General features: G+C 30.8%; 1 long non-coding RNA gene across 1 annotated transcript; it reads right to left on the bottom strand.

The window, feature by feature from the left end:
* Positions 1-1,161: 1,161 nt before the first annotated feature.
* Positions 1,162-3,821, bottom strand: LOC128280579 (uncharacterized). Its single transcript, XR_008270680.1, has 2 exons — positions 3,684-3,821; positions 1,162-1,321 (listed from the first exon to the last, which is right to left on the bottom strand). It is a non-coding gene; the product is annotated as an uncharacterized LOC128280579 (long non-coding RNA).
* Positions 3,822-14,584: the final 10,763 nt, after the last annotated feature.

Raw genomic sequence — 14,584 nt, 5'->3', positions numbered from 1 at the left:
GTATTTACATTAGAACTACCCATACTCATGAAGAACAACGCTGGTTGATACACACATATATCCAGGCACCACACTATAACTTATTAGGAGCAAGAATACTTGCCTTACATAATTTATATTACTTGGAAGTTTATAATACAAAAGGAGTAAAAGGAACTCACCAGAAACTCCAAAATAGGAATATACTCTATAGGTTCTTTGCCTTTATCACTCAGAACTTGGCTAACTTCTTAAGCTAGATGAGAAACAAATAAAAATATCAGATCACTGAACTATCGAAATTTAACATGCATGCATGAATCGACAACATGCAACCCAGAATCAAGAAGTTCCCCTCCTTACAACTAGTTCTAAAAACTCATGCATGCATAATTGCAAATACGTAAATTCCTTTGGTAATAACTTAAAGGTTTACCAGAAATTATCAGTAAGGTGGCACTAACAACAGTGTCGACTAATTACTGAGAACCTTATTCGTTTGAAGCTTTCTACCTTAAGATTTTTCAGAAACTTAAAGGATAAGTCAAGGAAAAAGATGTAAAAGTAATACATGTAGGCAATCATTATCCTTATATACTTAAGCAACAGAGACAAGATTTGGTGGAAGGATAAAAAAAATCACACTATCGCCCTTGATTCCCATGAATAAACCCACTTAATATTTTAAAGTCTAATAATTTACAGTACCCTAGTTCAGTTCTAACTAGGTCTCAACTAAACCCATTCATTACTTACTGAGCCATCGTATTCACATTAAAACACAGCAAAAATCTATCGAGCTACGAAATAATGAGTTTGCCCAAAACATCTGGGGTTGGCAGATTGCTTAACACATGAGTCTGCCAAATATCAGAGTTTGCCAGATGGCGAATCCCCAGAATTTGCCTCCCAGCCAAAAATAGATATTTCATTAACTTACTCATTTCCTATGTAACGTCCCCTAACCCTATATCGTCACCGAAACAGGGTTACGAGACATTACCAGTCAGTACAGTCCAATTTCGGTCATTAATTAAAATAAATATTCACACACATCCTAGTTTTAAGATGTCGTCCCTTTAATAGGCCCTTGCGGTCCAATATGAACAGTAAATTCAATTCGGGACTAATTTAGAATCACTACGAATTTTTAGTAAATTTCAAAATTCATACTACATACCGTTGCCAACCATAATTTACTCATTTCATCAATATTTTTACAACCTAAATGACTCTCATTAAACATCCTGGGTACATGCCATTATCAATACTCAACATACTTTACCTTAATGAATCCGGGATCGTCTTGGGATGCTGATTCAACGTACTATCTTTACTTAACCTGCGCACGGAAACAAACCATACGCTGAGTGTGGTATACTCAGTGGTATTTCTATAATCTGAACATTTAATAATATAACAAATACTTAAGATCATAATAACAATTACAATTATGCAATTATTTATTCATAGATAAATTTCAACTACTTACCATATAAATTTTATATAGTTCATATAATAAACACAATAACATAATTGTTCAATTCTTAACTAAATCTATTATTATTACTCCATTCTTTCACTTACTACTCGGTATAGCTTTCCTTAATTTACTCACAATTCAATATCATTAAACTATATTCAACTATACACTTATCAATCATATTCTATTTTAATTCATTTCAATAACAGTCAATTTCATTTATATCATATCAACTTACTATCCCTGATAGCTTACAGTATATACATACGATTCATATATCTCAAATCACATTTCAATTCATCAAGTGGCATCATATATCATCAATTCGAACTCCAATCATTTCATGAACCTTTGGTTTATATTTTCAATTTCATATCTAAATTTTCAATTCTCAATTCAATTTCTCGTTTCATTTCAATAGCTTGATCAATCAAATTTATTCGATTTATCTTTCACTTATTTACCCCTATTAACAAACCCGGACTTTGACGGATACACGGATTCCAACCCAAACACACTAGTACGGCACATTGTGCCTAAAACGGTACATAGTACCTGATCAGAGTACGACACATAAAGTGCCTAAAACGACACACGAGGTGCCTGATACAACACACGAGGTGCCTGAAATACGACACATAAAGTGCCTGATCGATAAAGCCGGCAAATCCCGTACACTTCCAGATCCTATGGCATGCCAATTATATCCGACTCAGCCTGACTAGTTAATAGGGTATTTCATTCACTTTCTCAATTTAATAATTCTTTCATCAATATCTCATTCCGATAATTACACATATTTACCCATTTTCACAATTCATACAATTTCATTCAATTCAACAAATATATTTCAATTATGCACATTAATTCATAATTCAATACAATTCAATTCACTTTTCAATACCAAATATTCAAATATCACAATCTCATATATTCATATCAATTTCCTCATATTTCCAATCAATATACTTTTCAATATAATATTCATTCAATATTCAAATTTCTACATAAATCATATATATTATATAATTCAATCAATATAAATTCAATCAAAATAATTTCAATATAAATTCAATAAATTCATCGCATACCAAAATCAATCCATTCCAATTGTAAAACATCATAATTCTAACACTAACAATTGCCATATGTATATAAATATAACAAATAATAACTAAGTTCGGATTATAGAAATACAAACCGTAATTTTCGAGCTAACTCCCGTTGACTTTGTCTTGTCCTTTCTTAGCCGAGATTTCGGTACCAAATTGACTACCGAAATTAATACAATTCATAATCATTAATACATTACTAATTCATATCTTGAGTTACAGAATTCTAAATTAAGATCCGCTAATTTTTCCTGAAACTAGACTCACAAATCTTCTTACAATAAAATTTTCAGAATTTTTGGTTTAGCCATTAAATACAGTTTATTCTTTAAATTCACCCCTATTCTGCTGTCTGACAGTTTCGTCCCTTCTTCACTAAAAATTAATTATCTCACAGTACAGAACTCAGATAACATTTCCGTTGATTTATCCTGAAAATAGACTCATTAGGGATTCTAAAAATATAACTTTAAGCCCCTAATTATTTTTCTTCAATTTTTTGTGATTTTCCAAAGTCAGAACAGGGGAACCCGAATTCATCCTGACCTTGTCTCACAAAATTCATTATATCTCCTAATTTACAATTCAATTTCTTATATCGTTTATTTTATAAGAAACTAGGCTCAATAATCTTTAATTCCATATTTTATTCATCCTCTAATTCAATTTCTAAAATTTTTGGTGATTTTTTAAACTTAGACTACTGCTGCTGTCCAAAATAGTCTTAGTACAAAATGTTGATTTACTTTAATTTCAATTTAATTCTAACTAAATTCACTTACTTTTCTATCTTAATTCATACTTTATTTCTACTAAATTTTTAACCAAACTTAGACATAATTATCTATTTTTCATCATAAAACCATAATTTTAAAATTCTTTCAATTTAGTCCTTAAAGCATAAAACTTATGAATCACTTTATAATTCAATCCTTGTATTATTTTTAACTTGGATTTCTATCAATTTAGCCCTTAATTCATCATTTTATTTAACATGGACAATATCTAGAAATCTAATAACTATCAAAATATCAACTTAATTTCATCAAAACTTTGTTCTAAAACTTCTAAAACATCAAAATTAAATAAAAAGGGCTTGATTGACTTACCTATTAAAGCTTAAAGCTTCAAACCTTCAATTTTCTCTTTTCTCCCTTTCTTTCTTTCTTTTTCTCCCCTGCTCTCTGTTTCGTTTCATTCTGTTTCTATTTCCTTTCTTTTGTTTCTTTAGTTTATATAATATAATATAATATAATTAAAACATAAAATATTTTTATTATATAATAATATAATAATATAATAATATACTAAACATAAAAAAATCTTAGATTTTCTTCACGGTACACCGCCTTAATTTATACTTTTGTATAATTTCCTTTTTAGTCCTTTTTATTTTCTTTTAATCTATAATTCAACTTTTACCCTTATTCAATTTAGTCTCTTTTCTTAATTACTCTTAATTAAATTAAATTCACTTAATTAAACTCTAATTAACTACTCATTTTACTTCATAAATATTTTTAATAAATATTTACGAATCCATTTTTTAGAAACGGAGACCTGAAAATATACTTTTTCAGTAACGGTAAAATTCGGGTCATTACATCCTACCCTTAGTAAACGACTTAACGTCAAACAGTGATTCAATATAGTCTTTGTCGGGCGGACTATTACAATTCTCCCCCACTTAAAAAAATTTATCCTCGAAATTCTTACTTGCGAATAGCTAAGGATATTATTCTTTCATCGAACTCTCTCTTTCCCATGTTGCTACCATAACATTTACTCTCTCATTACACTCAACGAGAACTTTTGTTGTACGCTTCAAAAAGAATTAGTAAAAACTTTTACCAAATCAATCAATTATAAATTATTTTGTGTGGGTATTGATAAAAAGATTGTTATATAAATATATATATATTAGAGATTGTTATCCCTATAAAATGTTGAAAAATCATAAAAATCATAAATATTATAAAAATATCTTTTGAACCTTATAAATTTTACAATTTTTTTTTGAAAGTATAAATGTTACAATTTTTAATTAAGAATGTTTTACAAAATTTTTAAGAATTTTTATAAAATTAGGTTTCCAATAACACTTTAAGTATTTAGTTATAAAATTTTGTTTCTCTTATGAATTTGAGTATTTGAGATATAAAGTTGAGTTTAAAAGACAGGTAAAACTTCTAGGTTTCTCTTGCGATGATGTACAATCACATAAGGAGTAGATCAAAGATGTTGAAGCCTACATGGTAACCTTGTTCTTTATTATCTTAAGTTTGAAGTTAAAAGTGTACGAAGGTTGTAAAATGGGGAGTATTTATTATTTATGTGTTTTTTAACTTCAAATTTAAGAAAGGTTTAATGATAAATTTGACCACTAATATTTACATGTTTGGTCAAAATGACCCTAATTGTATTTTCAAGCCTTTTGGGCCATTAACCTTTGTTGTTGGTTTTTACAAACTGCTTTTTCTAATAGATTTTATTGAAGTACCGTTAAAAAAATTAATGTGGATAATGTGGAATATTTTAATTACATGTAATTTATTACTTAGGTAATGAATAAAATAATTACATGTGGACAATATTAAAATAAATAAATCATACATGTAATTAAAAAATAAATAAATCATACATGTAATTAAAAAATAATTATTAATTTAAAGAAAATAAACGTAATTATCTAAAAATAGTTTCAAAATGTTTGTTTACTAGTAGGTTTTAAAAGATAATTAATAAATTAGACTAAAAATACTAAATATGTGCATTCATTTTTTTAGATAATTGCATTTATTTTCTTTAAATTAAGATTTTTTAAAATTTATAAATTTATTATTCTCAACATGTAATTATTTTATTGGGTTATCTAACTAATAAATTACATCTCATTAAAAATATTTCACATATGAACTTCCACATTATCCGTTAATTTTTATTAAATCTGTTAAAAAAGCTAGTTGAAGAAAAGGATAAAAGTTGATGGTCAAAAAACATTAAAAATATTATTAGAGTTATATAAGCCAAATTTAACATCAAGTATTTAAGAAAATAAAGAAAAAAGTTACTGTGTAGGCTTCAACGTTTTGATTCACTCCTTGCGTGACTGTACTCGTCGCAAGAGAAACCCAGAAGCTTAAACCCTCTTTTTTCAAACTCCGGAAGGTAAGCTGCCATCTTCCCCAGTTCCGTTGTACACACAAGCGTGAAATCAACTGCATGCAAAAAACAAAATCCATAAATTAATGAAAATATATTTCAAGACAAATAGAGGGAGAAAAAAGAAGCATATATAGGTGTCGTTACAAGGATGAGAGAAAATGATGGTCCAGCCATTGTTGAAGTAGTCATGAAGCTTGAATGTCTTGTTGGTGTGGTCTCAACTTCAAGGTTGGGCACTGTGGCTCCAATGGTGAGGCCTGGCATTCCATTAAATAATAGCATTGACTGCTTCTTGGTTGGTCATTACCTGCACTCAGTTTGAAGGAAAAAATGCAACCAGTTCAATATGCAGTTTCAGCAAAGTATAAACAACATTTAGATAGGGCAATTTATATATTTATATATATATTTAGAATTTTTAATAAATATTTGTTTAAGTTTTACACTTGAAATTTACATATATTTTTTATAATTTTAAAAATAATTTTGAAATTCTTTTAGTTTAGGACGGCTTTTATTAATAAAAAGGACAAATTAATTTTTTATATAACTTATAACTTAATTGAATCCACTTTTTCTCATTGAAAGCTCAATTGATTTTTAATTTTTATATTTGAATTTTTTTTTTTTACCCTTTAACTTCAAATTACAAAATTATAAAATCATGATGTATTTTTAAGGGAGAGGCCCCCACCACCCATGTAGTTCCGTCATTGACTGTAGCTCAACTTTTGCACACAATTTAAAGCCAAGTTCGTCCTCGTTGTATTCGCAATTGGCAGCTCCGCTGAGTCTTCCCTAAACAGGGAAAATCTTTATATTGCTCCAAACTTTTTTCTTGAAATTCTCGTGTTTAACATGTATGCTGAATATGAATATTGAGTTATGATTCTTCATACCCACTGAGTATTAGTACTCAATTTATACTAATATTTTTGGAAATTTTTAAGTTGCGGGTCATATTAGGGTTTAAAGATAATTTAAGAAATTAATGAAAAATATATGTATAAATCTGCATGAATTATTCAAATATACAAATTCTTTTTGAAAAATTGATAAAGTAATCTAATTAACATATTAAAAAAGTCTTCACTTGAATAGAATATTGATTAAAATTCGAATTATATACTTATTTAACACAAAATTAAACTATATGATCTCATCCTAATATTCAATATTGTGTAAAAAATACATATCAATAAAAAGATACTGCTTTGCTTTGCCGAACTATATTTATTGAAGGTAAACAATATTCAATAAAAGTCTTTTTATAAGAAAAGTTGGGCAGTTGAAATTGAACCAGTTCACATAGTCATCCGCTAAAGAGAGAAAAAACCTCAAAACCAGACCAAATCAGAGACACCAACTACCATAAACGACCATATTCTATGTTCTATGATTAAGAACCCTAAAGAAACATGACAAAAAGAAAACCAAACTGCTATTCGTGCTCTCCCTTTTCTTAATCACTAAAGTTTGGTCACTAAATAGTTCATTGAGAAGAAAAAAAGAAAGGACGGAAAACTGGAGCACAAATGGCAATATCTGAGAAAAAACAAAAGAACAAAATTAAAAATCCTAATAGATCAACATTAAAAGGGATTCCAAATCTAACGCTTTCTTGTCTCAGCATTGGTAGTTGTGGTTGCAGTATCATGGAGGAAATCTAGCAAAACGGTGCTTTTGCATTGGGGGCATTTCGGGTCATTCTCGGAAAGCATCACGTACATAAGGCACCTCGGGCAACCTACGAGTACCATTGCTGACGACGACGTCGCCTCGGGGCTGTTCGAATATCCGATGGCATCAGTCATGTCTACGTCGTTGTTCATCTCCGACGACACACATGAGCTCGGAGGAGATGTCGGGGACAGCGTCGCCGCTCGCCTTGGTGATTCCACTCGTGGATTAAGCCTTGGTGGTGATAGGTTCAGCTTCAACTCAAGCTTGGGACCATTTCTTCGACTCATCCTTTCACTTGTAAAATAGCCTGTAATTAAGAAACAAAAGAATTCAGTTAAACATACTTACATACATACATACATAGTTTAAAAAAAAAATAGATAAAAAGATAAAAGATAGATACCTTAAAAGGGAGTTTGAGGAGAGTGGGGGGAATGGAGAGGGAATTTGAAGGAGAAAGGGCAAAATATATAAGGGGGAGAGAGAGATGGGTTTCGAAAGCTTAATTAAATGGAATTGAAGGATTTGGTAAAAGAATCTAAATTGAGGCAAAGAAATGAATTTAATTATCAAAAGCGAAACCTTCAAAGTTTTTATGGTTAAAAACCCAGATTTGTTGAAAGGCCAACTAAGAATTTAATATCAAACAACAAAGAAATTTAATGGCAATAGCAGCTAAACCCAATTTAAATGTCCCAACAGAACTCAAATAACTAAAAATGAATAACACCCATAAAAGGTATTAATGGCATCTTCACCAAAATTTCATAATTTAAGTTTTCGGTGGAAGATTTCTTTTATTGTTGTACCAATAGTATTGCTCATTTTTCATTCACATAGTTTGCTTCGATTTGAACATTATTTTTTTTCCACGTCCATGTTATATTATTAAATTAAATGCAACTGTAGAACTCTCTAATCCACAGAAAATTTTATATTGATCCATTGAATTAATGTTGTGGTCTAATGGTTACAATCTCTCTAATATGTTAAAATTTAGAATTTTTGTGATTTATTTGGCGGTTAAGAGAGGTTTATTTATACAATCTATTTGGGTTCAAATTTTTGGGAGTTAGTGGCAAACCTTTGTTTTTTGAGCAGCTCCTTTTGGATATAGTGTATGAGTGTGTGTATGGTGTGAATATGACTCTATTGAATGCCTGAGTATAATCCTTTTAATTGTACAGTACAAAAATATTAAAATTTGAGGTTTAATCCTCTCAATTGGGCATAATTTAGTTTACTTTCATAATATTATTAGTAGGTTCAAATTGATAACATTGATAACTATTTCTGATGAAGTGACGATATAACATCCCAAACCCGGCTTAGAAGTTGAGACCGAATTTGGAGGTGTTACACCAACACATTGAAAAACTGATTTCAATAAGAATTCAAAAAACCTTCAAAAGATTACTTGATTAGTAGTAGAAAATCTTTTTAGAGTTTTAATTTTTGAAACCAAAATTCATTTTGTCAACTTGAGTGATTTTGCAGTTTTATGGTTGAGAATATCCATTACTCACAAATTAATAACAACCCAAAAACAGGTTTAGAAACAGATCACAAACCCAAAGTTCAAACCAAAATAATTATGAAAATCATCCCATTTTCATACTTGCCAAAACAATCCGAGCTCCCACACGTCGTCCAGCCCTAAGTCAGAGGGTTACTTGAACAATCGAGAACAAGGAGAAAGGTGAGCTAAAATGCTCAGTGAATAACCCAAATCAAATGAAGATCAAACAAAACACAATATACAAATTAGAGTGATGCAAGGAATTCAAAACGATTATATAACCAAAGCGAAACAAACTGAAGGTCACAGAGATTTCCATAACAATTGTATAATAGGATAGGGGATGTATGAGTATGCGAATGCAATATTCTTCAGAAAAACAAAACGTAGATTTTCAGAAAACATTCTACACAACTTTGCTACACACCAAAGTAGAGTTTCCCCTGAACTCATCCAACCAAAGCATACCAAATAGGTCACCCTGGGTTGCCTGGTAACGATGACCTTTCACATTGCAGTTAAACTGCCAGATCAAATATAAATGTGGTCAAGCCACTATGTTGCAGTCTAGCTGCCAAAACAAATATTGTGGATAACCAACCAGATAGTGCAGGTCATTAAATTGCTAGAACTACCTCCTTTCACATTATCCCAAACCCCATGCAATGTTTCATAGAATGCAAATATAGAATCAAAGTGATCAGCATGTAGGTCACGCTATCATATAATAATAGAATCAAAAGGCATGGGAGTCCATGCTTTGTACTACATATTTATCAAACCTCAATAGACCATATCAGATTTTCCATGAAGTCACATACATGGTTATAAATCAAAATCAGTACCAGATAATTCAACATATTCAGATATCACATACCCTTAATCAACAGAGTAACACAGAGGCGTACCATCAAACTTAATAGAATACATATCATACCCAAATAAATCACATACCTTAAACAAGAGTACAATACGCACTAATAGATCATACTTACTTGGGTTAAAACATATCAGACATACATACAGATAACAGGTTATTCATCAGCAAACAGTCAGATATCAAGTTATATAGCTTAATTAAAATCATACGGACCCTACGGCAGGCCTACGTTCGATTCAAATGATGAATATTGCCTTAGGGAAAAATTATGATTTTTGGCCCGTACACCAGTGTGGATTCACACAGCCTGGGTGTTTGGCCCGTGTGGCCTTCTTAACATCTCACACGGCTGTGTGGCTCAAAACAATGAGTTCCATGGCCTAGCACATGCCCATCTAACCCAAAATCCAAGATATCTCTCACACGGCTTGGACACACGCCCGTGTCTCTAGCCTATGTGACCCTATTTCCAAAACGGTGAGTTACACGGCTTGGACACACGCTCGTGTCTCTAGCCCATTTGCCTCTAATTTCAAAATAGTGAGTTACAAGGACTAACACATGACTATGTGGTTCACACGGCCTGGCACATATCCGCCGACAACCATGTTTTCCTACGTTCAAAAATCACAGAATATCGGGTTTTGGTTATGATGCGAGCGCACCCAGAGAACCCCATCAGTCAAGTCTCCTTAGTCGAGCCTTGCATTGCTGGCAAGCTGATCCCAGTTCGTTTCCAGCTCCACGAGCTCCGTCTAGTTCAAATTTAGCTCATTTGAGCTCGATCCAGCTCAATACTTTAGTCTTTAATTATGTCTTGTTTAATTAAATGCATTTTTAGTTAATGTCATGCATTATTGATCTACATATTTTAATTATGACATGCATTATGTGTTCTGCATTTAATAAAGTCATGCATTATGTAACTCCCATGTTAGTATAAGTCTGCATCATTAAATTAAGTATTACATTAAGTACTCATTTGTTCATTTAGTTTGCATTTCAAACCATGCATTTAAGCATCTTAGTTTAATAAATGAGTTGCTGGACATTTATTCAACTCATCTTAGTTTACTTAATAAGTGTTGCTTTTAATTAATCTAGTTCCTAAGATTATTTAGTGATGCATGAGTTAAGTTTATTTAATGATGCTTCTTTAATTAACTAGTTGTTGGAATAATTGATGCATAGTTCATTTACCTAAGTTAAGTATTAATGTATGTTATGTTTAGTAAGTGTTTACATGTGTTTAATAAGCTCATTTTAATGTATTTATTGCATGAGTCTTTTCAAGTCATAACCGTTACATTACAAGGGTTGTTGCATATTAAAAAAAGTGACTTTTTAAGTCATTTTCGGTTACAAATGAAGTGGCTGTTACAAGGGTTGTTTTATACATCATTTAAAGGAGGTTTAAGGAGTATTTTATCATCCAAATTAATTTTGGCAGCAACCTTTCTACTACCAGCCATTTTTGCCATTTCAAAGGTTATTTCAGGCATTCAAACATCATTAAGGAGCTGATTAAGAATATGGTGTCCATTCGGCTGACCAAGGCCTAACTCAAGAGTCATTTTTCAAGAACTTAAAGTCATTCATTCAGCTGAATTAAAGTGAATTCAAGAATAGAGTTATTTGGCTCAAGAATGTGAAAAGACTTGAATTAAATTTCAGCTTTTAATTGGCACGTTAAGTTCAATGTTTGTGACCATTCAGCTAGCCTATTTTAGCACTATAAATAGGTGAAATCAGCCTTTGTAAAGGGATATTTTTTTGCTTAGTTTAAAAACATTATTGAACTTATATGAAATTTGTGAGATTTCTTTTTCTCATATTTTGTTGAAGAACTCGTTGGCTTATCTAGGTCACTAGTGGCGTCAACCTGCCTTCTTCTTATCCTGAACTTATCACTATCAAATAGTGTGGCGTTCACCCTTATACCAAGGTTCCTACTTTGCTAAGTAGCGGGTCGAGGTTCTCCTATTCTCCATTCTACCACCTTGAAAACTTATAAGCATTTGGGTCAATATTTTCTAATATTGGTTCGTTTTTGTTTTTGAGATTATTTTCATTTCATTCCATTCCATCCTTTCATTTCATCATAATCGAACCATTAATTCACTTCACATTCGTTGTTTGTTATCCAATTACTATATTTATCTCCATCTTTTATTATTTTTCTGTAGCCGAACCTACATAAACTTCATGTCCATAAACCCATCTTTGAACCTTTTTTTTACATAGCTTACGCCATTATTCACTTAAAACATCCTTTGAACAAACCGAACGATACTTCTTTGTAGACGATCGGGCAAAATCGCATACGACTGGACTCACCCCGAGGCGGATCGTATCAGGTTACACACCTGATACAGTTTCAATGCAGAAGCAATACAGACAATTCTGAAACCTAAAACGACAATCAATTGCCCAAACAATGATTAATTTGCAATCAAATCATTAAAACAACATCATTCCCAGAACTGAAGTTCGATCGAAGAACTTTCAACCCAAAAACCTCAAATTGAAACTTACCGGCGAACAAATTGAACCCAGAAAAAGAAGTCAGACCTCGTTCAGAACCAATTTAATGCAAGATAGCAAATAGAAAAATGGTTTGAAGAGAAGGAATTCAAAACGAAGAGAAATAAAATAGAGGAACAGAAATAATAAATAAAAAAAAGTGAAGAACCTAGGAAGTTTTCTGAGGAAGTTTAGTTAACTTAAAATGAAATAAAACTACTTCTCAAGGTAGAGAAAAAGAAAAACACATTTCCATTGCTTTCACAGGGATTCGGACATAAGGCCAAAGGGTATATAGAAACTTAATCATTGAACCAGCAGACTCATTCTTGTCATCAATTGATCGAAAATAACTTATAACCCAAATGTCCCAAGATAGGTGTTTAATCAAATGAAAAAAAAAAGTCAAGAGGCAAGATTCGAACCCAAAACCTCACACCCATAATCACAACGCTTAACCACTAAACCAGAACAAATTGCTTGCAAACTTTTCAAAATCTTAACTCAAAATCAAGAAACAACCACTCTTGGTTTCACTAACTCAATTTCTTCTAACCTAGTTTTTGGGATGTTAAAGATGATGTGAATTTTTTTACTATCATTCGATCACGCAATCAAGGCCACATGAAATAAATTCATAGATTAGGTGAATGCTTAAGGCTATTTTAGAATAAATTTCCTCATCATTTGTTTCATGACTACAACTAACGAATTTGCTATTAACATTATAAAATTGAAAATCTCAACTTATGCTAAATTAAAGTAAAAAGATTATAAATATTAAATTTCAACATAGTAAAAGGATTAATACCAAAATTAGACCTAATATTGTCAATGGTTAAGAAATGGTTATTTCTTCTTTAGCATCGTTGGATTCATCTACTAACAAGATCTTTGCATTAAGAATTTGCTTGGTAAAATGGAAAGAAAATTAGAAGGGTGGAAATTTGAAAGGGTAGAAAACTAGAATGGTGAAAAACATCTTTTTTTTTCATGGGTATGGTTGGTAGGAAATATGAACAAAATGAAAAGAAAAAGTAATTTTCTTTCCAGTTATTTCTTGTGGAGTTGAAAAATGATATAAAAGAAAATAAAACAGTTGAAAAATGCATAATTTTGAACTAACATATACCTCTCTCTCATTTTCTCTCCTCTTATCTCTCTTATTTTCTTTTCTCTCACTTTTCTTTCCAACTAAGCACACTCAAAATCTGTTTTCTTTCTACTTTTCCATTCTCTGCTCACATCCTTTCGCTTTTCCATCAATCAATCACACTAATACAAAAAAATCAATCCTTCTAAATTGGAATGACGAGAGGAGAGAAAATGAGAGGGGTATATTTAAAATTATATATTTTTTCAAATGTTTTATCTTTTTTTCCTCTCATTTTCAACTCTATCAAGTATTGGATGGAAAGAAAAATGTCATTTCTTTTAATTTTTCATCTTTCCTACCAAGCACACCTAGGAAAAGAAAAAGTATATTTTTTATCTTTTTATTTTTCTACTCCTTCAATTTTTATCTTTCCAATTTTATTTAAACTCTACCAAGCAGACCCTAAATGTAGTAAAAGAAAAGAAAAGATACTAAAAAGAGGAAGGCTTAGGAAAATAAATGATTATATATGATCTTATTTGGATAGTTAAAATTAATAAATGAAAGAAAAGTAAAATAATTTAAAAATTTTTGTTTGAAAATGATTAATTATAAAGAATGTTTACAATTTTTAAGACAAAATGATATCTTATCTCTTAAAAGTTTCTATTATTTTTTTCCCAACTTTTCTCCTTAATTGAATGTAACGGTCCGATTTTGGGCCTAGTCGGAACAGTGGTTTCAGAACCACAAATCTGACGAGGAAAAATTTATTTTTATTATATTTTTGTGGTCTAAAATTCCACGGAATGATTTCGTGAAAATTTCGTTCGAAAATTTTGATGTTTTGGCACTCAATTTAGTCAAAAGGACTAAATTATAAAAAGTGCAAAACTTAGTTCTAGAAGCTAGAGGTGTCTAATTGCTATGAAATTTTAAATTGGAGGTCCTTAAATGGCAGTTAAACCATTGGTTAATTTTTTGGACAAAAATGGACATGAAATAGGTGAAATAGAATATTTTTAAGTTAGGGGCATTTTGGTCATTTAGTAATTAAAATGAATTAAAAACAAAATTAAAAGCCAATTTTTGTCCATATTCAACCCCATGGCCGAATTTCACAAGGGGAAACCATGTCTAGGGT

This window comes from Gossypium arboreum, chromosome 1 (assembly GCF_025698485.1).
Source record: "Gossypium arboreum isolate Shixiya-1 chromosome 1, ASM2569848v2, whole genome shotgun sequence".
In the NCBI taxonomy this organism is placed as follows: Eukaryota; Viridiplantae; Streptophyta; class Magnoliopsida; order Malvales; family Malvaceae; genus Gossypium; species Gossypium arboreum.
The sequence above is the reverse complement of the archived record's forward strand: the minus strand, read 5'-3'. Positions and strand labels throughout refer to the sequence as shown.